This window comes from Bidens hawaiensis, unplaced genomic scaffold (assembly GCF_021521415.1).
Source record: "Bidens hawaiensis isolate Kalapana, Puna unplaced genomic scaffold, B.hawaiensis_p1.1 tig00001597_1, whole genome shotgun sequence".
NCBI classification, from domain to species: Eukaryota; Viridiplantae; Streptophyta; class Magnoliopsida; order Asterales; family Asteraceae; genus Bidens; species Bidens hawaiensis.
The window spans coordinates 3,016,909-3,042,790 of record NW_027491092.1 but is presented as its reverse complement, the minus strand read 5'-3'; positions in this window follow the sequence as shown (position 1 = coordinate 3,042,790).

Below are 25,882 nucleotides of genomic sequence, written 5' to 3'. Positions count from 1 at the left end.
AAGGACACATACTTGTATGTGGTCGGTCCAGTTGATCCATTGGATCTTCAGGATTGCCGTTTACCTGAAGACTTTGACGTGATCGGGGCGATTGAAGTCAAAATTTTAATAGGGAAATGAAATTACTTTTCAAGTCTACTACTTCGTATGAAGTACCTTTGCTATGTTCACAGAAAATTGATCCAACCTTGGAAAATGATAGTATACTAATTCTGTGTGCTTAACTAGTGATGTTATTAGGCTTAAAAGGCTTTAGGAAAATCATTGTATGTCATGTTAACTTTTTATGGTACGTAAAAGTAGACGTGATACAAACTAATTTTACTTGATTTTACTTGGAAACTCCTTAAGAGTTTTGCGTGTCTTCATATATATCTTTTCGAATGATAGGCAGAAAAGCGATTACCCAGTCATACACGAGCCCATGTGTGTTCTGATTCCCGTGAGGATAGCGTTTCAAGATACTGCAGTGATCCAGATTCGGGACTTGCAGTTAATTTCTACTTTGAAGTCTATGTTGTTCATAAAAAAAAAAAAAAAAAAAAAATATTTGAAGTTATTGTAACATATTAGTGATCATAAAATCAAGACTTCTCTATCTTAGAGTAAGAAGAAGAACGGGAACCAGAAGAAGAGTACATACATGTTTAATCAGACACTATGGGTCGAAGTCAATTCGGGGTGACTTGGGGAAAGCCAAATACGCTTTGAGGATAGATAGGAGGCATCAATATTTCTGAGTTGTAGCCCACTTAAATTTTGAGGCTTAATCGAACCTAACTCGTATCACAGAAACGATGAAAACCACTTTAAGTTATACCTGCTTACAACCTGTCTCTATATGTCATAATACAGCTAAACACGGATCTATGTGACAGTCACGTAGTTAGTATGATTGCTGTTCGGATCTTTTCTAAAACGTAGCAGTCCCTATCGAGACTGAAATTTGATCCCTTATACTTTAAATTTATTACGTTTTTGTACTTAGATAGCTTTATGATTTTTGACTGGTTACTTAGAATTGATCATGTCATTTAGTTCTTAAAGGACAACTGTTAAAATCTTAAGGGTTAATTTTTGAAATTTTAGGCGATGTTGTTAAACAGGCGAAGTTGTGAATAACTTCGCCTAGGCGAAGTTATCCGTAACTTCGCCTGTATAACAGAGCCTCTATATAAAGGATTTTAAGAGTTAAAACTGTTCATCAGAAATTCCAGCGAACTTATCCGAAATATCCGGCGAACTTATCTATTATCCGGCGAACTTGATTCGTTTCCGATTTCGATCCTTTTTCTCAGTTTCGTTCATAGATTCAAGGTGTGTGTTATCGATTAACCGTATATCCAAAGACAGTGATGCTTTTCATAGGTCGTTTTGAACGGTTTCGTGACCTCGGTCCGGTGACCTTTCAAAACCGAGAATTACAAACTTGTATTACGTGTTCATGGACGATCTTTTCATTTAACCATCCGTAATATCATGTGTTAGAGTCTCCTGGATCGTCAAACTTTGCCGAATCATCGGATTCCGGCTGTTAGAATCCTAACAGTCGCCGATTCAGTTCAGGCGAAGTTAGGGTTTCGGCGAAGTTATCCGCAACTTCGCCTGACGATTAATTTCGCCTGAGGCGAAGTTATCCGCAACTTTGCCTGAGGCTTAATTTTGCCTAACCCTTATCTTCGCCTGAGGCGATGTTGTGAAGAGGCGAAGTTATCACTAACTTCGCCCAGACCATTTTACTTAAAAATTAATTAGACGAAATTAAAGATGAAGCGAAGTTGTTCCCAACTTCGCCTCACCTTTAACTTCGCCTTTACAGGTTTGACCACAACTTCGCTCCAGGTAATCAAGCGAACTTGTGTAACACTTTAACGTTTATCTAACTTGTTTCGTTTAGTGCAGATATGGCTGCTGTTGAAGGTGCATGAGGTGCAGGTGATGACGGTGATGATCACAGACAGTTCTTCCCAGCTCATAACCAGTTCATAACACTTGACCCAGATGCAAAGGGCGTGGAGGACTATAGGGAGATAATTACTTTTCTCCTGCGCTCAAGGATATATCATGCAATAACCACTACCCTGCCTATTTCCCTACCGAATATTGAAGACTTTTGGGAAACGGTAGAGTACGATTGCCGGGTTGAGCCCCCGGTTATGCGAGCCACCGTAAACGGTCAAGTTGTTCAGTTTTCTTCTGAACAAATACGGGTGGCGTTGCTGTTTGGTGAAGAGACGAGGGATGACCCAACGGAGTTTGTTGCCCCATTCCGTGATGGGGCATTCCTCAGGATGGGATATTCTGGTATCTTAGGGGACACTCAACGGAGGAAGGGATTCCTTTTAGATCAGTGGCGCTTCCTTATGCACGTCATGATCGTATGTATGTCAGGACGGAAGGCAGGCACTGATGGAATGGGTGCGACAATGCAGTCTGCTATGACTGCGTTGACATATAATAAAAGATATTCTTTCAGCCAGATGATCTTTTACGAGATCGATCGGCAACGAAGGGCTGTGGCGCGTGAGCGGTTTACAATGTATCCACGATTCCTACAGATGATTTTCAATCATGTGGCTCCGACGCTGCCTCAACGACGCCCTATTCGATACGTGGAAAGTGTGACAAAACGTATCTTTGCACAGTGTCGCACTTCCAGCGCACGAAGCAAGCCTGAGCTGCGTCCCAGGCATACTCCGCTCTTTGGGTACCTTATAAACCCGGAGTATGTGCCTGCGGCAGGGGACGAGTTCAGAGACCCAAGACCACAACAGGCGGCAGCACCCCTGGCTGTATCAGCTGCGCCTGCTGTATCTGCTGCTGTGTCAGCTGCAGAGATTGACCTTGATGCCATGTTGGGAGGCCAAGGAATGTTTGATATGGACCGAGTTGATCCTCAAGAGAATATGCAAGTCTCGGGTCCACAGGCTGACTTTGATGATGTGATGGAAGAGGCTAGAAGGATGATGGTAACGCATGAGAGAACGGTTGGTAAACAAAAGCGAATTGTTGATGACGACGACGAGGAAGATGATGAAGAAGAAGCTGTGCAGCTGGTGAGAAAGCGTTCACGAAGGGAAAGGACAGATATGGGTGTAGGAGTTGGAGAGACTTCACGGTTGGTACGTTTTGCTCCGCCTGCCCTGTCTGGTATGTCCTTTGTTCCTACCTCTGTGCAGGTATCGAGTACAAGTGCTACGGTTGTTCCCGTAGTGGCTACATCTTCGGCTGACATTCCATCGATCACGGCCGTTCAGACGTCAACTCCAGAAATTGTGTCTCTACCACCTCAAACGCATACTCCATCGGTGGTAGTAGCACGATTTGTCGAGTCTACGGTCACCACTACTGCAGGGTTATCGGGTACGGTACCACCTGCGGTCACGCCCACTTCAGACTCGGATCGAATAGCTTCACTAGAGCGGATTGTAGCTGAGCAGTCCAAGACTATTCAAAGCCTAGTGGAAGCAAATCAACTGCAGGCATCTCTCCTGGCTGAGCACGGGAAAATTATAGATGCCTTGAAGGTGTTCTTGGAATCTCAGGGGGAGATGAGCTGTAGAGGAGATGAGCTGAGGACCAAAAGAAGAGAAGACCGAGACGATGATCCCAATGCATCGAAAGATGCAGGTGGTGAGTTGCCAAGAACTACTATAGCTCTTGGGGCTTCCACAACTGAGGGGGAGTCTGCAGCTGGTGATGATGTGGTTGCTGTTGGTGATGATGTGGATGTGGTTGAAGATGTTGATGATATGATTGATGCGCTGAAAGAGATAGACGATATGTTAGAGGATGATGAGTTGATGAATGAAGATGATGTTCTGCCAATCGATGAGATTGAAAAGATTGGTGCAGAAATTGTGGTTGAGAATGTGATAGAAGAAGGGGAGATTGTTGAAGAAAATGTAGAGCATGAGATCCCTGTGGTTGAACAGTCGACTATATGTGAAGATGCTGCAGTTGACAACACTGAGTGGGAAGATCAGCCAAACTGGAAGGAAGGCTGCGCTCAGTGGTTTGTAAAGACGAAGAAGCCAGCAGTACCAACGATGTTCAAAAAGTCATATAATATAAAGGGATATGCAGAATCAAAGAAGGGAATCATATGCTGGTTGTACGATGAAGAGTTGAAACTATTTGTGATCAAACGTTACGACGGCATTCAGTACTTCAAGAAGATGTTAAGATCCCTGAATACCTTACCGGAGTGTGAGGTGAAAGACTTAGCAAGACTGGGGCTGATAAACAGAAGCGATGATAACATGGCGAGAGTAATTGGGAAAATTGTTTGGAAGGAGGCCATTAAAGATAAAAAGTTTGAACTTCTGAAGCCTCAGAAAGGGAAGTTAGTAGAAGACAAAGATAGAGGGATGAGGGCAGACGGCAAACCATGGATGGTTATGAAGTATAAACCAGTCCGTCATTTAAAAGAAGTGCCGATGAAGGTGATGCCCAAGAACGTCTTGAAAGACTTGAAGTGGTGGCACGTGGATTGTGAAACTGCTGAAGCGGTCATGGAGGATGAAGATGAGCAAGAGATCATGAGAGTGTATGATCCTATGCACTTGGTCAATCTGTCTCAAGCTGACTTGCAGGTACTACATGCTAAGAAGATTTTCTACATTCCTGCTTGGAAAGAGGAAGCTAAGAAGTACCAGAAGTTGGTTTCTGTATGTGTTAGACAGGGAGTGCATGCTTGAAGAGATGAAGAGAGAAGACGAGAGATTACAAGACACAAGCTTTGAAGATCAAGATATGAAGCTACTGCCAAGGGGGAGTCTGTTGGTACATAAATGTCAGTAGTTCATAGTCTAGCGTTTGTAATCGAGTCTGTAATGTAATTATGTTTAAGTTTATGTTTATGTATGTAAGCGAAGTTATCAACAAGTTCGCTTAGGCGAACTTGTTGAATAAGCGAAGTTGTCGACAAGTTCGCCTAGGCGAACTTGTTCAACGAGCGAAGTTATAGACAACTTCGCCTGAGGCGAAGTTGTCGTGTATTTAGGTAACCTACGGGTTTACGGTTTAGGAGTTAGTTTTTTGGTTATTCACGTGTAAGTCAGTAGTTCAGTGAACGTGTCGAGAGTCTGTAATAGACGTGTTTCAAGTTATATTACATAACGTGTTCGTTTGTATCGCGTGTGTTTGTTTTACGTATTCTACGCTCGTAACTACCTACGCAGGGATTCCGCACCTACGTAGATAGCGATATCCTGTGTAAGATCCGTCCGGGAACCTACAATTGGTATCAGAGCATTGGCTCGATTGTGTGGTTCGGGATTTCATGCGGGTGTAGAAAACGTCTCGTTTGACCTATTCGCGGGACGCGTTTTCGTTGATATTGTGTTATACTCACCTTATACAGTCATATTCAAGCCGTTACACCGACCGGAAACTGCTAAATCGTCGAAAACAGATCTAAATATTTTCAGTGTTCTTCGGGCGAAGTTGTTGTTCTTCAGGCGAAGTTGCCGACACTGGAAGTAGGGTTTCGGCGAAGATATAAGGTTGAGCGAAGTTATCCACAACTTCGCCTACCTCATAAGTTCGCCTAAGAGAAGTTATCCTCAACTTCGCTTACCTCCTAAGTTCGCTTATCTTAAGCGAAGTTATTCACTAGAGCGGATTATAGCTGAGCAGTCCAAGACTATTCAAAGCCTAGTGGAAGCAAATCAACTGCAGGCATCTCTCCTGGCTGAGCACGGGAAAATTATAGATGCCTTGAAGGTGTTCTTGGCCTCTCAGGGGGAGATGAGCTGTAGAGGAGATGAGCTGAGGACCAAAAGAAGAGAAGACCGAGACGATGATCCCAATGCATCGAAAGATGCAGGTGGTGAGTTGCCAAGAACTACTATAGCTCTTGGGGCTTCCACAACTGAGGGGGAGTCTGCAGCTGGTGATGATGTGGTTGCTGTTGGTGATGATGTGGATGTGGTTGAAGATGTTGATGATATGATTGATGCGCTGAAAGAGATAGACGATATGTTAGAGGATGATGAGTTGATGAATGAAGATGATGTTCTGCCAATCGATGAGATTGAAAAGATTGGTGCAGAAATTGTGGTTGAGAATGTGATAGAAGAAGGGGAGATTGTTGAAGAAAATGTAGAGCATGAGATCCCTGTGGTTGAACAGTCGACTATATGTGAAGATGCTGCAGTTGACAACACTGAGTGGGAAGATCAGCCAAACTGGAAGGAAGGCTGCGCTTAGTGGTTTGTAAAGACGAAGAAGCCAGCAGTACCAACGATGTTCAAAAAGTCATATAATATAAAGGGATATGCAGAATCAAAGAAGGGAATCATATGCTGGTTGTACGATGAAGAGTTGAAACTATTTGTGATCAAACGTTACGACGGCATTCAGTATTTCAAGAAGATGTTAAGATCCCTGAATACCTTACCGGAGTGTGAGGTGAAAGACTTAGCAAGACTGGGGCTGATAAACAGAAGCGATGATAACATGGCGAGAGTAATTGGGAAAATTGTTTGGAAGGAGGCCATTAAAGATAAAAAGTTTGAACTTCTGAAGCCTCAGAAAGGGAAGTTAGTAGAAGACAAAGATAGACGGATGAGGGCAGACGGCAAACCATGGATGGTTATGAAGTATAAACCAGTCCGTCATTTAAAAGAAGTGCCGATGAAGGTGATGCCCAAGAACGTCTTGAAAGACTTGAAGTGGTGGTACGTGAATTGTGAAACTGCTAAAGCGGTCATGGAGAATGAAGATGAGCAAGAGATCATGAGAGTGTATGATCCTATGCACTTGGTCAATCTGTCTCAAGCTGACTTGCAGGTACTACATGCTAAGAAGATTTTCTACATTCCTGCTTGGAAAGAGGAAGCTAAGAAGTACCAGAAGTTGGTTTCTGTATGTGTTAGACAGAGAGTGCATGCTTGAAGAGATGAAGAGAGAAGACGAGAGATTACAAGACACAAGCTTTGAAGATCAAGATATGAAGCTACTGCCAAGGGGGAGTCTGTTGGTACATAAATGTCAGTAGTTCATAGTCTAGCGTTTGTAATCGAGTCTGTATGTAATTATGTTTAAGTTTATGTTTATGTATGTAAGCGAAGTTATCAACAAGTTCGCTTAGGCGAACTTGTTGAACAAGCGAAGTTGTCGACAAGTTCGCCTAGGCGAACTTGTTCAACGAGCGAAGTTATAGACAACTTCGCCTGAGGCGAAGTTATAGACAACTTTGTCGTGTATTTAGGTAACCTACGGGTTTACGGTTTAGGAGTTAGTTTTTTGGTTATTCACGTGTAAGTCAGTAGTTCAGTGACGTGTCGAGAGTCTGTAATAGACGTGTTTCAAGTTATATTACATAACGTGTTCGTTTGTATCGCGTGTGTTTGTTTTACGTATTCTACGCTCGTAACTACCTACGCAGGGATTCCGCACCTACTTAGATAGCGATATCCCGTGTAAGATCCGTCCGGGAACCTACAATTGGTATCAGAGCATTGGCTCGATTGTGTGGTTCGGGATTTCATGCGGGTGTAGAAAACGTCTCGTTTGACCTATTCGCGGGACGCGTTTTCGTTGATATTGTGTTATACTCACCTTATACAGTCATATTCAAGCCGTTACACCGACCGGAAACTGCTAAATCGTCGAAAACAGATCTAAATATTTTCAGTTTTCTTCGGGCGAAGTTGTTGTTCTTCAGGCGAAGTTGCCGACACTGGAAGTAGGGTTTCGGCGAAGATATAAGGTTGAGCGAAGTTATCCACAACTTCGCCTACCTCATAAGTTCGCCTAAGAGAAGTTATCCTCAACTTCGCTTACCTCCTAAGTTCGCTTATCTTAAGCGAAGTTATTCACTAGAGCGGATTGTAGCTGAGCAGTCCAAGACTATTCAAAGCCTAGTGGAAGCAAATCAACTGCAGGCATCTCTCCTGGCTGAGCACGGGAAAATTATAGATGCCTTGAAGGTGTTCTTGGCCTCTCAGGGGGAGATGAGCTGTAGAGGAGATGAGCTGAGGACCAAAAGAAGAGAAGACCGAGACGATGATCCCAATGCATCGAAAGATGCAGGTGGTGAGTTGCCAAGAACTACTATAGCTCTTGGGGCTTCCACAACTGAGGGGGAGTCTGCAGCTGGTGATGATGTGGTTGCTGTTGGTGATGATGTGGATGTGGTTGAAGATGTTGATGATATGATTGATGCGCTGAAAGAGATTGACGATATGCTAGAGGATGATGAGTTGATGAATGAAGATGATGTTCTGCCAATCGATGAGATTGAAAAGATTGGTGCAGAAATTGTGGTTGAGAATGTGATAGAAGAAGGGGAGATTGTTGAAGAAAATGTAGAGCATGAGATCCCTGTGGTTGAACAGTCGACTATATGTGAAGATGCTGCAGTTGACAACACTGAGTGGGAAGATCAGCCAAACTGGAAGGAAGGCTGCGCTCAGTGGTTTGTAAAGACGAAGAAGCCAGCAGTACCAACGATGTTCAAAAAGTCATATAATATAAAGGGATATGCAGAATCAAAGAAGGGAATCATATGCTGGTTGTACGATGAAGAGTTGAAACTATTTGTGATCAAACGTTACGACGGCATTCAGTACTTCAAGAAGATGTTAAGATCCCTGAATACCTTACCGGAGTGTGAGGTGAAAGACTTAGCAAGACTGGGGCTGATAAACAGAAGCGATGATAACATGGCGAGAGTAATTGGGAAAATTGTTTGGAAGGAGGCCATTAAAGATAAAAAGTTTGAACTTCTGAAGCCTCAGAAAGGGAAGTTAGTAGAAGACAAAGATAGAGGGATGAGGGCAGACGGCAAACCATGGATGGTTATGAAGTATAAACCAGTCCGTCATTTAAAAGAAGTGCCGATGAAGGTGATGCCCAAGAACGTCTTGAAAGACTTGAAGTGGTGGTACGTGGATTGTGAAACTGCTGAAGCGGTCATGGAGGATGAAGATGAGCAAGAGATCATGAGAGTGTATGATCCTATGCACTTGGTCAATCTGTCTCAAGCTGACTTGCAGGTACTACATGCTAAGAAGATTTTCTACATTCCTGCTTGGAAAGAGGAAGCTAAGAAGTACCAGAAGTTGGTTTCTGTATGTGTTAGACAGAGAGTGCATGCTTGAAGAGATGAAGAGAGAAGACGAGAGATTACAAGACACAAGCTTTGAAGATCAAGATATGAAGCTACTGCCAAGGGGGAGTCTGTTGGTACATAAATGTCAGTAGTTCATAGTCTAGCGTTTGTAATCGAGTCTGTAATGTAATTATGTTTAAGTTTATGTTTATGTATGTAAGCGAAGTTATCAACAAGTTCGCTTAGGCGAACTTGTTGAACAAGCGAAGTTGTCGACAAGTTCGCCTAGGCGAACTTGTTCAACGAGCGAAGTTATAGACAACTTCGCCTGAGGCGAAGTTGTCGTGTATTTAGGTAAACTACGGGTTTACGGTTTAGGAGTTAGTTTTTTGGTTATTCACGTGTAAGTCAGTAGTTCAGTGAACGTGTCGAGAGTCTGTAATAGACGTGTTTCAAGTTATATTACATAACGTGTTCGTTTGTATCGCGTGTGTTTGTTTTACGTATTCTACGCTCGTAACTACCTACGCAGGGTTTCCGCACCTACGTAGATAGCGATATCCCGTGTAAGATCCGTCCGGGAACCTACAATTGGTATCAGAGCATTGGCTCGATTGTGTGGTTCGGGATTTCATGCGGGTGTAGAAAACGTCTCGTTTGACCTATTCGCGGGACGCGTTTTCGTTGATATTGTGTTATACTCACCTTATACAGTCATATTCAAGCCGTTACACCGACCGGAAACTGCTAAATCGTCGAAAACAGATCTAAATATTTTCAGTGTTCTTCGGGCGAAGTTGTTGTTCTTCAGGCGAAGTTGCCGACACTGGAAGTAGGGTTTCGGCGAAGATATAAGGTTGAGCGAAGTTATCCACAACTTCGCCTACCTCATAAGTTCGCCTAAGAGAAGTTATCCTCAACTTCGCTTACCTCCTAAGTTCGCTTATCTTAAGCGAAGTTATTCACTAGAGCGGATTGTAGCTGAGCAGTCCAAGACTATTCAAAGCCTAGTGGAAGCAAATCAACTGCAGGCATCTCTCCTGGCTGAGCATGGGAAAATTATAGATGCCTTGAAGGTGTTCTTGGCCTCTCAGGGGGAGATGAGCTGTAGAGGAGATGAGCTGAGGACCAAAAGAAGAGAAGACCGAGACGATGATCCCAATGCATCGAAAGATGCAGGTGGTGAGTTGCCAAGAACTACTATAGCTCTTGGGGCTTCCACAACTGAGGGGGAGTCTGCAGCTGGTGATGATGTGGTTGCTGTTGGTGATGATGTGGATGTGGTTGAAGATGTTGATGATATGATTGATGCGCTGAAAGAGATAGACGATATGTTAGAGGATGATGAGTTGATGAATGAAGATGATGTTCTGCCAATCGATGAGATTGAAAAGATTGGTGCAGAAATTGTGGTTGAGAATGTGATAGAAGAAGGGGAGATTGTTGAAGAAAATGTAGAGCATGAGATCCCTGTGGTTGAACAGTCGACTATATGTGAAGATGCTGCAGTTGACAACACTGAGTGGGAAGATCAGCCAAACTGGAAGGAAGGCTGCGCTCAGTGGTTTGTAAAGACGAAGAAGCCAGCAGTACCAACGATGTTCAAAAAGTCATATAATATAAAGGGATATGCAGAATCAAAGAAGGGAATCATATGCTGGTTGTACGATGAAGAGTTGAAACTATTTGTGATCAAACGTTACGACGGCATTCAGTACTTCAAGAAGATGTTAAGATCCCTGAATACCTTACCGGAGTGTGAGGTGAAAGACTTAGCAAGACTGGGGCTGATAAACAGAAGCGATGATAACATGGCGAGAGTAATTGGGAAAATTGTTTGGAAGGAGGCCATTAAAGATAAAAAGTTTGAACTTCTGAAGCCTCAGAAAGGGAAGTTAGTAGAAGACAAAGATAGACGGATGAGGGCAGACGGCAAACCATGGATGGTTATGAAGTATAAACCAGTCCGTCATTTAAAAGAAGTGCCGATGAAGGTGATGCCCAAGAACGTCTTGAAAGACTTGAAGTGGTGGTACGTGGATTGTGAAACTGCTGAAGCGGTCATGGAGGATGAAGATGAGCAAGAGATCATGAGAGTGTATGATCCTATGCACTTGGTCAATCTGTCTCAAGCTGACATGCAGGTACTACATGCTAAGAAGATTTTCTACATTCCTGCTTGGAAAGAGGAAGCTAAGAAGTACCAGAAGTTGGTTTCTGTATGTGTTAGACAGAGAGTGCTTGCTTGAAGAGATGAAGAGAGAAGACGAGAGATTACAAGACACAAGCTTTGAAGATCAAGATATGAAGCTACTGCCAAGGGGGAGTCTGTTGGTACATAAATGTCAGTAGTTCATAGTCTAGCGTTTGTAATCGAGTCTGTAATGTAATTATGTTTAAGTTTATGTTTATGTATGTAAGCGAAGTTATCAACAAGTTCGCTTAGGCGAACTTGTTGAACAAGCGAAGTTGTCGACAAGTTCGCCTAGGCGAACTTGTTCAACGAGCGAAGTTATAGACAACTTCGCCTGAGGCGAAGTTGTCGTGTATTTAGGTAAACTACGGGTTTACGGTTTAGGAGTTAGTTTTTTGGTTATTCACGTGTAAGTCAGTAGTTCAGTGAACGTGTCGAGAGTCTGTAATAGACGTGTTTCAAGTTATATTACATAACGTGTTCGTTTGTATCGTGTGTGTTTGTTTTACGTATTCTACGCTCGTAACTACCTACGCAGGGATTCCGCACCTACGTAGATAGCGATATCCCGTGTAAGATCCGTCCGGGAACCTACAATTGGTATCAGAGCATTGGCTCGATTGTGTGGTTTGGGATTTCATGCGGGTGTAGAAAACGTCTCGTTTGACCTATTCGCGGGACGCGTTTTCGTTGATATTGTGTTATACTCACCTTATACAGTCATATTCAAGCCGTTACACCGACCGGAAACTGCTAAATCGTCGAAAACAGATCTAAATATTTTCAGTTTTCTTCGGGCGAAGTTGTTGTTCTTCAGGCGCAGTTGCCGACACTGGAAGTAGGGTTTCGGCGAAGATATAAGGTTGAGCGAAGTTATCCACAACTTCGCCTACCTCATAAGTTCGCCTAAGAGAAGTTATCCTCAACTTCGCTTACCTCCTAAGTTCGCTTATCTTAAGCGAAGTTATTCACTAGAGCGGATTGTAGCTGAGCAGTCCAAGACTATTCAAAGCCTAGTGGAAGCAAATCAACTGCAGGCATCTCTCCTGGTTGAGCACGGGAAAATTATAGATGCCTTGAAGGTGTTCTTGGCCTCTCAGGGGGAGATGAGCTGTAGAGGAGATGAGCTGAGGACCAAAAGAAGAGAAGACCGAGACGATGATCCCAATGCATCGAAAGATGCAGGTGGTGAGTTGCCAAGAACTATTATAGCTCTTGGGGCTTCCACAACTGAGGGGGAGTCTGCAGCTGGTGATGATGTGGTTGCTGTTGGTGATGATGTGGATGTGGTTGAAGATGTTGATGATATGATTGATGCGCTGAAAGAGATAGACGATATGTTAGAGGATGATGAGTTGATGAATGAAGATGATGTTCTGCAAATCGATGAGATTGAAAAGATTGGTGCAGAAATTGTGGTTGAGAATGTGATAGAAGAAGGGGAGATTGTTGAAGAAAATGTAGAGCATGAGATCCCTGTGGTTGAACAGTCGACTATATGTGAAGATGCTGCAGTTGACAACACTGAGTGGGAAGATCAGTCAAACTGGAAGGAAAGCTGCGCTCAGTGGTTTGTAAAGACGAAGAAGCCAGCAGTACCAACAATGTTCAAAAAGTCATATAATATAAAGGGATATGCAGAATCAAAGAAGGGAATCATATGCTGGTTGTACGATGAAGAGTTGAAACTATTTGTGATCAAACGTTACGACGGCATTCAGTACTTCAAGAAGATGTTAAGATCCCTGAATACCTTACCGGAGTGTGAGGTGAAAGACTTAGCAAGACTGGGGCTGATAAACAGAAGCGATGATAACATGGCGAGAGTATTTGGGAAAATTGTTTGGAAGGAGGCCATTAAAGATAAAAAGTTTGAACTTCTGAAGCCTCAGAAAGGGAAGTTAGTAGAAGACAAAGATAGAGGGATGAGGGCAGACGGCAAACCATGGATGGTTATGAAGTATAAACCAGTCCGTCATTTAAAAGAAGTGCCGATGAAGGTGATGCCCAAGAACGTCTTGAAAGACTTGAAGTGGTGGTACGTGGATTGTGAAACTGCTGAAGCGGTCATGGAGGATGAAGATGAGCAAGAGATCATGAGAGTGTATGATCCTATGCCCTTGGTCAATCTGTCTCAAGCTGACTTGCAGGTACTACATGCTAAGAAGATTTTCTACATTCCTGCTTGGAAAGAGGAAGCTAAGAAGTACCAGAAGTTGGTTTCTGTATGTGTTAGACAGAGAGTGCATGCTTGAAGAGATGAAGAGAGAAGACGAGAGATTACAAGACACAAGCTTTGAAGATCAAGATATGAAGCTACTGCCAAGGGGGAGTCTGTTGGTACATAAATGTCAGTAGTTCATAGTCTAGCGTTTGTAATCGAGTCTGTAATGTAATTATGTTTAAGTTTATGTTTATGTATGTAAGCGAAGTTATCAACAAGTTCGCTTAGGCGAACTTGTTGAACAAGCGAAGTTGTCGACAAGTTCGCCTAGGCGAACTTGTTCAACGAGCGAAGTTATAGACAACTTCGCCTGAGGCGAAGTTGTCGTGTATTTAGGTAAACTACGGGTTTACGGTTTAGGAGTTAGTTTTTTGGTTATTCACGTGTAAGTCAGTAGTTCAGTGAACGTGTCGAGAGTCTGTAATAGACGTGTTTCAAGTTATATTACATAACGTGTTCGTTTGTATCGTGTGTGTTTGTTTTACGTATTCTACGCTCGTAACTACCTACGCAGGGATTCCGCACCTACGTAGATAGCGATATCCCGTGTAAGATCCGTCCGGGAACCTACAATTGGTATCAGAGCATTGGCTCGATTGTGTGGTTTGGGATTTCATGCGGGTGTAGAAAACGTCTCGTTTGACCTATTCGCGGGACGCGTTTTCGTTGATATTGTGTTATACTCACCTTATACAGTCATATTCAAGCCGTTACACCGACCGGAAACTGCTAAATCGTCGAAAACAGATCTAAATATTTTCAGTTTTCTTCGGGCGAAGTTGTTGTTCTTCAGGCGAAGTTGCCGACACTGGAAGTAGGGTTTCGGCGAAGATATAAGGTTGAGCGAAGTTATCCACAACTTCGCCTACCTCATAAGTTCGCCTAAGAGAAGTTATCCTCAACTTCGCTTACCTCCTAAGTTCGCTTATCTTAAGCGAAGTTATTCACTAGAGCGGATTGTAGCTGAGCAGTCCAAGACTATTCAAAGCCTAGTGGAAGCAAATCAACTGCAGGCATCTCTCCTGGTTGAGCACGGGAAAATTATAGATGCCTTGAAGGTGTTCTTGGCCTCTCAGGGGGAGATGAGCTGTAGAGGAGATGAGCTGAGGACCAAAAGAAGAGAAGACCGAGACGATGATCCCAATGCATCGAAAGATGCAGGTGGTGAGTTGCCAAGAACTATTATAGCTCTTGGGGCTTCCACAACTGAGGGGGAGTCTGCAGCTGGTGATGATGTGGTTGCTGTTGGTGATGATGTGGATGTGGTTGAAGATGTTGATGATATGATTGATGCGCTGAAAGAGATAGACGATATGTTAGAGGATGATGAGTTGATGAATGAAGATGATGTTCTGCCAATCGATGAGATTGAAAAGATTGGTGCAGAAATTGTGGTTGAGAATGTGATAGAAGAAGGGGAGATTGTTGAAGAAAATGTAGAGCATGAGATCCCTGTGGTTGAACAGTCGACTATATGTGAAGATGCTGCAGTTGACAACACTGAGTGGGAAGATCAGTCAAACTGGAAGGAAAGCTGCGCTCAGTGGTTTGTAAAGACGAAGAAGCCAGCAGTACCAACAATGTTCAAAAAGTCATATAATATAAAGGGATATGCAGAATCAAAGAAGGGAATCATATGCTGGTTGTACGATGAAGAGTTGAAACTATTTGTGATCAAACGTTACGACGGCATTCAGTACTTCAAGAAGATGTTAAGATCCCTGAATACCTTACCGGAGTGTGAGGTGAAAGACTTAGCAAGACTGGGGCTGATAAACAGAAGCGATGATAACATGGCGAGAGTATTTGGGAAAATTGTTTGGAAGGAGGCCATTAAAGATAAAAAGTTTGAACTTCTGAAGCCTCAGAAAGGGAAGTTAGTAGAAGACAAAGATAGAGGGATGAGGGCAGACGGCAAACCATGGATGGTTATGAAGTATAAACCAGTCCGTCATTTAAAAGAAGTGCCGATGAAGGTGATGCCCAAGAACGTCTTGAAAGACTTGAAGTGGTGGTACGTGGATTGTGAAACTGCTGAAGCGGTCATGGAGGATGAAGATGAGCAAGAGATCATGAGAGTGTATGATCCTATGCCCTTGGTCAATCTGTCTCAAGCTGACTTGCAGGTACTACATGCTAAGAAGATTTTCTACATTCCTGCTTGGAAAGAGGAAGCTAAGAAGTACCAGAAGTTGGTTTCTGTATGTGTTAGACAGAGAGTGCATGCTTGAAGAGATGAAGAGAGAAGACGAGAGATTACAAGACACAAGCTTTGAAGATCAAGATATGAAGCTACTGCCAAGGGGGAGTCTGTTGGTACATAAATGTCAGTAGTTCATAGTCTAGCGTTTGTAATCGAGTCTGTAATGTAATTATGTTTAAGTTTATGTTTATGTATGTAAGCGAAGTTATCAACAAGTTTGCTTAGGCGAACTTGTTGAACAAGCGAAGTTGTCGACAAGTTCGCCTAGGCGAACTTGTTCAACGAGCGAAGTTATAGACAACTTCGCCTGAGGCGAAGTTGTCGTGTATTTAAGTAACCTACGGGTTTACGGTTTAGGAGTTAGTTTTTTGGTTATTCACGTGTAAGTCAGTAGTTCAGTGAACGTGTCGAGAGTCTGTAATAGACGTGTTTCAAGTTATATTACATAACGTGTTCGTTTGTATCGTGTGTGTTTGTTTTACGTATTCTACGCTCGTAACTACCTACGCAGGGATTCCGCACCTACGTAGATAGCGATATCCCGTGTAAGATCCGTCCGGGAACCTACAATTGGTATCAGAGCATTGGCTCGATTGTGTGGTTTGGGATTTCATGCGGGTGTAGAAAACGTCTCGTTTGACCTATTCGCGGGACGCGTTTTCGTTGATATTGTGTTATACTCACCTTATACAGTCATATTCAAGCCGTTACACCGACCGGAAACTGCTAAATCGTCGAAAACAGATCTAAATATTTTCAGTTTTCTTCGGGCGAAGTTGTTGTTCTTCAGGCGAAGTTGCCGACACTGGAAGTAGGGTTTCGGCGAAGATATAAGGTTGAGCGAAGTTATCCACAACTTCGCCTACCTCATAAGTTCGCCTAAGAGAAGTTATCCTCAACTTCGCTTACCTCCTAAGTTCTCTTATCTTAAGCGAAGTTATTCACTAGAGCGGATTGTAGCTGAGCAGTCCAAGACTATTCAAAGCCTAGTGGAAGCAAATCAACTGCAGGCATCTCTCCTGGTTGAGCACGGGAAAATTATAGATGCCTTGAAGGTGTTCTTGGCCTCTCAGGGGGAGATGAGCTGTAGAGGAGATGAGCTGAGGACCAAAAGAAGAGAAGACCGAGACGATGATCCCAATGCATCGAAAGATGCAGGTGGTGAGTTGCCAAGAACTATTATAGCTCTTGGGGCTTCCACAACTGAGGGGGAGTCTGCAGCTGGTGATGATGTGGTTGCTGTTGGTGATGATGTGGATGTGGTTGAAGATGTTGATGATATGATTGATGCGCTGAAAGAGATAGACGATATGTTAGAGGATGATGAGTTGATGAATGAAGATGATGTTCTGCCAATCGATGAGATTGAAAAGATTGGTGCAGAAATTGTGGTTGAGAATGTGATAGAAGAAGGGGAGATTGTTGAAGAAAATGTAGAGCATGAGATCCCTGTGGTTGAACAGTCGACTATATGTGAAGATGCTGCAGTTGACAAGACTGAGTGGGAAGATCAGTCAAACTGGAAGGAAAGCTGCGCTCAGTGGTTTGTAAAGACGAAGAAGCCAGCAGTACCAACGATGTTTTTAAAAAAGTCATATAATATAAAGGGATATGCAGAATCAAAGAAGGGAATCATATGCTGGTTGTACGATGAAGAGTTGAAACTATTTGTGATCAAACGTTACGACGGCATTCAGTACTTCAAGAAGATGTTAAGATCCCTGAATACCTTACCGGAGTGTGAGGTGAAAGACTTAGCAAGACTGGGGCTGATAAACAGAAGCGATGATAACATGGCGAGAGTAATTGGGAAAATTGTTTGGAAGGAGGCCATTAAAGATAAAAAGTTTGAACTTCTGAAGCCTCAGAAAGGGAAGTTAGTAGAAGACAAAGATAGAGGGATGAGGGCAGACGGCAAACCATGGATGGTTATGAAGTATAAACCAGTCCGTCATTTAAAAGAAGTGCCGATGAAGGTGATGCCCAAGAACGTCTTGAAAGACTTGAAGTGGTGGTACGTGGATTGTGAAACTGCTGAAGCGGTCATGGAGGATGAAGATGAGCAAGAGATCATGAGAGTGTATGATCCTATGCACTTGGTCAATCTGTCTCAAGCTGACTTGCAGGTACTACATGCTAAGAAGATTTTCTACATTCCTGCTTGGAAAGAGGAAGCTAAGAAGTACCAGAAGTTGGTTTCTGTATGTGTTAGACAGAGAGTGCATGCTTGAAGAGATGAAGAGAGAAGACGAGAGATTACAAGACACAAGCTTTGAAGATCAAGATATGAAGCTACTGCCAAGGGGGAGTCTGTTGGTACATAAATGTCAGTAGTTCATAGTCTAGCGTTTGTAATCGAGTCTGTAATGTAATTATGTTTAAGTTTATGTTTATGTATGTAAGCGAAGTTATCAACAAGTTCGCTTAGGCGAACTTGTTGAACAAGCGAAGTTGTCGACAAGTTCGCCTAGGCGAACTTGTTCAACGAGCGAAGTTATAGACAACTTCGCCTGAGGCGAAGTTGTCGTGTATTTAAGTAACCTACGGGTTTACGGTTTAGGAGTTAGTTTTTTGGTTATTCACGTGTAAGTCAGTAATTCAGTGAACGTGTCGAGAGTCTGTAATAGACGTGTTTCAAGTTATATTACATAACGTGTTCGTTTGTATCGCGTGTGTTTGTTTTACGTATTCTACGCTCGTAACTACCTACGCAGGGATTCCGCACCTACGTAGATAGCGATATCCCGTGTAAGATCCGTCCGGGAACCTACACTTCGGTCTTCTCTTATAGACTGATTTTTGTCTCTTAGCTTTAGGGGGTTCAACTTCAGATGTTGCTTTCCTTTTTGGTCTCCCCTCAGCTTCAGTCTGTGGTTCTGTTGGCTCAGTGACAATTGGTTCTTCGTTTACTGTTTTCTTCACTTCATCGCCAACAGTGTCTGAACTTGTAGGTTTCTCTGTGTGGGTTGTAGGTTCTTCATAAAAAATTTCTTCAACAATCGGTTCAGTAGGTTCAACAGCTTCTTCAACTCGTGGCTCAGAATGTGTGTTGCTACTCAGATTTATGAAATCTTTTTGAGCCTTTTTAGCAGCAGACACAATCTCAGGATGATGCCCTTCTGGTCTGTTCAGAATGTCTGTTAAGGTCTTCATAATTACCAACTTGACCATAGTGCTTGCAGATTCTTCAACTGTTTCATCCTCTTCTTGATGTACTAGACCCAAGCTGAGCTCTTGTTCCTTATTTGTTTCTGTCTCAGGTTCTTCATTCACAGGCTCAGATATGACTGGCTCAGATGGTGTGGACTCATATACAGTTTGTGTAGGCTCAGTTACCACTGGCTCCGTTTGTACAGGCTCTTGTGTATCATCATTTTGTTTTGCATTTAGAGCCTTCAGTTTAGCCTTTATAGCATCATCTGCCTCCTTCCTCATTCTTTCATTCTCTTCTTCTTTCTCCTTCATTTTGATTAGTGCTTCAAGCACTTATTGAGGAATTTCATCATCTTCTTCATGAGCTTTTGATTTTGTGTATCTAGATATTCATTCATTAGCCTCATGGCTGTTTTAACAGATTCCACTTCAGCCATATTTGGATCTATTACATTATCTTTCATGAGTATGTCATCACCAGATTGCACCTTGTGTAGGGACTTGGGATGTAGGTCATCATTTGAATATGCAATCCTTTTCCTTTTCTGCTTTCTCTTCAATTTTTCTTCTTCTATTTCAATTTCCTCATCATGCTCCCCCTTATCATCAGCATCTTCCTCATATTCTTGATTAATCATATTCAAAGCATTTGAGGGTCCAACTTCTACAATCTCTTCATCTGAACTGGCATACAAATCTTCAATCATTTTTAAGCCCTCTGCATCTTCATATTTCTCCCCCTATTTTGGTGCATCTGAGGTCTTCTCAACCTCAGAGTGCCCATCTAGGGTTCGAATCTTCAATAAAGCTTCCTGCAGTGCAGCCTCCAATGCTTTGTTTCTTGTTTCTAGGACTGCATTCTTTTCTTTCAGCATGATATTCTCAAATTAAAACTTAGCATTTTCCACAACAATGTCATAGATATTTGGGCTTGAAAGTTGTCACACCCCGACTAGCACAATGCGGAAGCGTAAAACGGGAATGCAACAGACACCTCTAGTATCAGCACATTGTTTATAAAGAAACATCACAAACTAATTTACAATGTATTGTATTCATTGTTCTATCATTGTTTTACAGTCTGGGCGATACAAACAAAACTAGTTCGTTAACTATACGTTCTTACTACTAACACCCTTGCCTCTATTCACATAGCATCAACCACACACCTTGGGCAAGTAACAGATAACAAAATCATTTCGATTTAGGTACACCTGAAAAGCAGTTTAAAACGGGTCAACTACTAGAGTTGGTGAGTTTCACGAGTTTCAAGAAAATAGTAATGAGCATTCACAAGTTAACACTTGTATCATGAAATAAGTATGTATTTATGTAAATGATGTAATTATGCTAAGTTACAGTGAAGCCTTGTCTGTATGTGCCGCGTGCATCCATTTCCCACGCTCAATCAACCACTGTGGCCCCTTTCTCCCACAACATGCCCCAAGTAGCTATGTCTAACACTACACAGCGAGTTGTATAATTATGGTCATATGCAAACGGGATAAAGTCTCAGCAATACATGCCGGCTCCGTTTGGGTTTGTCAAACCAATAGTACTATTCACAAGCCACCGGCTCGAAGTTAATCATTGTGATCATGGGGACTTTCGTGTGTTAGCACTTAGATAATTCACATCAATACATGTTTTAGGTATGTATATATAATCAAACATGCTTTTCACCCCAAAAGTTCATAAAACAGTTTAGAAGTGGGGTCATGAAACTCACTGTTTAGTAGATAATCAGTACTGTATCAGCTTATGGTTTGTTCGGTCTGCTATCAGTAGTTCCTATAATCAATATTATAATAATATTAATATTTTAATATTATTATAATCTCAATACTAAAATGGGCTGTATAACTTATCTGGGTGTAGCTGGAACGCCCAGAAAGTGGCAATAGGCTTAGGTTGTGATGTTGTTCAATGTCTAATACTTAGAACTGAACTTGGCTCAGATTCCCGTTTTCCCAGCTGGGCCAAGTTGTTCGTTACGCGTTCAGCAAACAGTTATGGGGAAATAAGCTTGGGTAAATGTATTGGTTAACAAAATGATTAAGTTATAAAGAAAGTTCACATACTGGGGTCCCGGATTAGCCATGAGGCCCGTTTCCATTTATTCAGTTTGATTTAAGAAGAAACGCGCACAATCCACCCGGATTGTCCAGATTTCTCATAGAAAAGTTCGTTTTTACTTAACTAGTCCAAAAACTATGATTTTTGATAACTGTTGGTGTTTTGATATTCCCGCAGGTTCGTTAGTCGCGAACTTGCCGGTTTTTATAAAAACTGAATTTGTTTAATCTTTAAATTAGCATAAATAATTAACCGTTAATCATTAAATTATAAAAATTTAGCCACTTATCAATTAAAATATGTAGATTTTTATAAAAATATTTCTGTAATTATTTAGTGATTTATTAATTTATAAAAATTCATTTTATCAGCTATATTTCGCCTGAAAATCGTCCGTTTACCCCAAACAATTTACAAAAATTTCACAAAAATTTCACAAAAATTCCTGAATACTCAAATCATGTCCCAAAACAACCTGTATGAATTCCAAAATGTAAAAAGCTCATGCGATATTCTTTTCGGCCCAAATTCGGCTATAAAAATTCACACGAACGCATATACACAAAACAAATTTAGACTTCTCCAAATAATCCCAAAATTCATATGTGATCAAAATACATAAAATCTGAGTTCCCAGAAAAATTTCATAATTTTTGAAGTATTTTAGCTATTTTTCCCAAATAAACGTCCCAATTTGGTAATAAATTCGCCAAATATTCTCGGATGGTCGAAAAATTACCAAATTTGAACAGGGACTCAATAACCTGGTCCCTGATGTTCCAAAAAATTTCAAGTCCTAATAATATGTACATCACAACCTTAACCTAAATAGCTCGTAAGCGAGTGTTTCGGCATTACCTTAGCGGTTTTGGTTCGTTTCCGCCTCTCTAATCAACTTTTCAGGCTCTTGTGCTCCTATGTAGGCTAGATACAAGTCCTATATCATAAACCAAGCAGGTTTTATCAATAGAACAGCCCTTTAATTTAGGGTTTCGGCTAGTGCACAAAAAGAAACTTTTGAACCGTAAAAACGCCGTTTTAACCCTTTAATCCGTGTTTATGGCCAAAAAAAACTATCAAAAAAGGTTCCTTACCATGTGTATGATCAAAACATGTTATGGACCATTTTTGATATTTTTACATGGTTAGGAATGATTTTTAGTAATCAAGACATGTTTTTATGTTATTAATCAAGGTTAAACAAGTACAAAAGTTACTTATTTAAGCTCCTTACCTTAGGGTTTGAAGGATTGTAGAAAATCAGGTTTAGAGCTGCTTGGACCTCAACTTCTTATCAACTAAAATGAATAATCAAGCTTACAAAGCAAGTTTTATAAAAAAAATGGGGGTGGGGTGGGTTGGTCCGATCGGAATTCTTTGTGGGCTCCATTTGGGCTGTTTTGGCCCAATATTCTGATTTCTCAAGCCCAAATACGAAAAGCCCGGTCCAAATTTAGTTCGGGTTCGGTTTTTGGCGCGAAAAACTTATCGGGTGCGTTAAACAGCGCGAAAACGAGTGTTTTTCGGCTAGTTTTGTGTAAAATTATAAAAACATACTATATGTTTCTAAAAATCAAAATTATTTTCACGGATCGCTTAAAACATTTCAAATAAGTGTTTGGTAAGTCTTTTTCGGCTTAACGGATGATACAATGCTCGGTTTGTAACTATCTTTCGCGTTTAAATCTATAGCGGGTAGTTAAACGAGCATGTTTTCGTTTAACTTGTTTTCAATAGAACTAAGGCCATATTACTAATATTTTAGCTTGTATAGATCGTATATCACTTATAGATGCCCCCCCGAGATATCTGGGTCATAACCTGTCCCGTTCGGTTAATCGTTCGTTTGTTACGCAAAAGGCGTTTATTTGCTTAATCGGTAAATATGTACTGAGGTGTACCTTGTTTTGGCTCAAATGTCACAAAAGTGGGGTTTCTTGAGTGGTTTTGAATGCAAGCTCAGAAAACGGTTCAGTTCAGATGTTTTTGGAGATGGTAACTTATATGGCTCAGGGTCTGTAGGAATGGATTGGGTAGGTTGAGCAAGGGTAGTTAATGTAACACAAAGTGTACATCTTATTGCATCGATTATCCTCATATTTATGTCGAACTCCATGCAAATTTATTGTTTTTGGTACTTATTTGAGTTATTTCTGAATTTGCAGGTCCGGGCGTCCGCCCGACAAAGAAAACATGAAACGAGGGCATTTCGTGGACAAAACCAGCCAGTGCAAGCCAGTGTAAGGCCGTGCTTCCCGGGAATTCCGCTAGTGCTAGCAAGCGAAAGCCCGTGCAAGCCCGTGCCAGAACAGAGAAACCTGACTTTTTGGTCAAATTAAAGCAAGGGGTTGACTTTCCATATTTAGGCACGGTCGTGCAAGCCCGTGCAAGTGCCCAAGCTTAGTTAGTTGCATGAGCTTAAGGAGTTAAGAGGCCAGTTGCATGAGCTTGAGGAGTTGAGAGGCCAAGCTTATGAAAATTCAAGAATTTACAAGGAGAGGATCAAAAAGCTTCATGACGCCCTGTTGAAGGACCACAAACAATTCCAAGCGGGCGATCGTGTTTTGCTTTACAATTCTCGCCTTCGTTTATTCCCTGGGAAGTTGATATCCCGATGGTCCGGCCCTTTAGTGTGAGACAGGTGTTTGACTACGGTACTATTGAAATTGGCCATGGGGATGGACGCATCTTCAAGGTGAACGGTCACCGTTTGAAACACTATTTGGGCGAGCTGGTCGAGACAGTTTTGGAGGTTGTCGACCTCCTCCCCATGATCTAGTGTGAGGAGTGTGAGTCTGGCTATCGACTCTGTAAAAATTTAGCAGGTTTAGGACCTTGTAGATTTTTACGTGTTTTGTTTAATTCTTGTTTGTCTTCGAAGAGTTATGCTTACCTTTGTTTCTTTCCGGTTCCGTTCTTTGAGCGAGAGATTTTGGGTTAGGGCTCATTATGGTCAGAATCAGGAACCATTTTGGTTTGGAATTGAGTGGAATACTGTCAAGTTGGCAGAATGGAAATTGGTAGCCAAAAAAGCACCTGCACGACCTCACACGACCCTGCGAAGTTACCTCGGGAACCGTGCAGCGGTTTTAAATTAGTTTATGTCCCTACCTACCTCCATTCTCATCCATTCCACTCTTCCAAACCTGCGATTTTTACCCCTTAGCCCCCGAATCTCTTATTCTCTACCGGATTTCCACACCAAAGGTTTGTTTAATCTTCTTTTGCATATTCCTTTTCCTTGTTTTTGCAGATTTTAGGGTTTGTTTATGAGGAATTTGGGGCTTCTTCAATCCTATCATTTTTGGGTTGGATTTGACTTCATTGAGATTGATTGCATTGATTTTGGTCAATTGGGGTGTTTTCCGACTACAAACGCCGTCCGCACAGGCTCTATTACTATTGCACGACCACCGGCACGGTCCCGCACGGCCGTGTTTGGTGGTTTTGTCGCCGGAATTTTGCTCGCCTGATCTGGACAGATTTCGCCGTGTTGCATGGTCGCCGGCACGGTCCCGTACGGCCGTGCACGGTCGTTTTTCTAGCCAGAATTCCCCAGTTGACCAGTCTGTTCTTTTAAGCCCCTGTGCATGGTCCTGTCAGTTCACACTGCCTTGCACTACTTCTGGCATGACCATGCCAAAGAGTCGATCAACATGTTTCTCATTTTCTTTTGTCCATTTTTGCTTATTCATCTCTTTTTTGACAGATGTCAGGCCGCATGCACCCGTTCTGCATGTTTACTGGAAATGATGCCAGGAGCCGCACCGCTGGCCGAGGAGGGGTAAATTCATGATGGGACGCATCCCGTGCTATGAGACGCTCGAGCACATAAATCAGCAGGAGCGTTTTGATGCCTTGCTCATAGCATCGTGGAGGCACCTTCTTTTTATTCTTTGGCCCGTCTTTCTCGAGCTTACTTTGGAGTTCTTATCCTCTGTTTTTATGGACCCCGTGATTATGGATCCTCATGACAATAATAATGGGGTCCGGTTTCGGTTGGGGGGAAAGTGGTATACGTGGTCGCTCGCCACCCTGGCTAGCACCATGGGTCTTTATAATGAGGAGATTGAGACTGATTTGTTTGACGGGTTGAGAGATTTCCCGAGTACGGAGGAGAGGCATGCCTTTTGGATGCGGGTTACCGGAGAACCGCATGACGGCCATTCGTCAAAGGCCACACTACTTTTAGACCCCCTACACCGCCTATTGCATCATTATGTTCTTTATTGCATTAGGGCTCGCGGTGATAGTGTGGGCAATGTCGTGAGCCAGGATCCTTTTCACTTATATTACATTATTGACGGGCACGATTGTAATCTTGGGTTTAGTGTGGCCGAATGTTTAAGTCGGGCGGGTGGGTCCACTTCTAGTAGTTCCATTTGTGCTGGGATGCTCATCACTAAACTGGCCCATCGACTTGGAGTTATGGACTTACCAGCTGCTCGGAATTTGACGAGGATGGGCGAGGGGATTCTCATGGATTTGGCCCGGCTCCGGGCAATGAGGATTGTGAGGGCGGTAGGAAACCGGACCAGATTGTTTAACAGGTAGGGTCGCATTTGGGACCAGCTACCCCCTGCTGATGACGATGACATGCCTAGTCAGGACTAGGAGGAGCCACAGCCAGGTCCGGTACCGCTGGACCTCGAGCATCTATGGCAGAGGTTTGACCAGTTCTGCCTCAATCAGGAGCAGTTCCAGTTTGCCCAGCAGCAGTTTCGGGCGGAGCAGATCGATCAGCGGGGTCTGCTTGACTACACGGCTGATTACACCCGCCGTGGATTTGAGTGGATGTTCGGTTATGGACAGGCCCATGCGACCCACAGTGGCTTCACGGTCCCGACTGCGTCTTCTTGGTCTTACAGCGCTTTTTCGTCGAGTCATCCCACAGGCGAGCAACCACCACCCTTTGACGTACAGTTTTCGCGGCTCGGCCAGTCGTCCAACCCTTATTTGACCCCTTCCAGA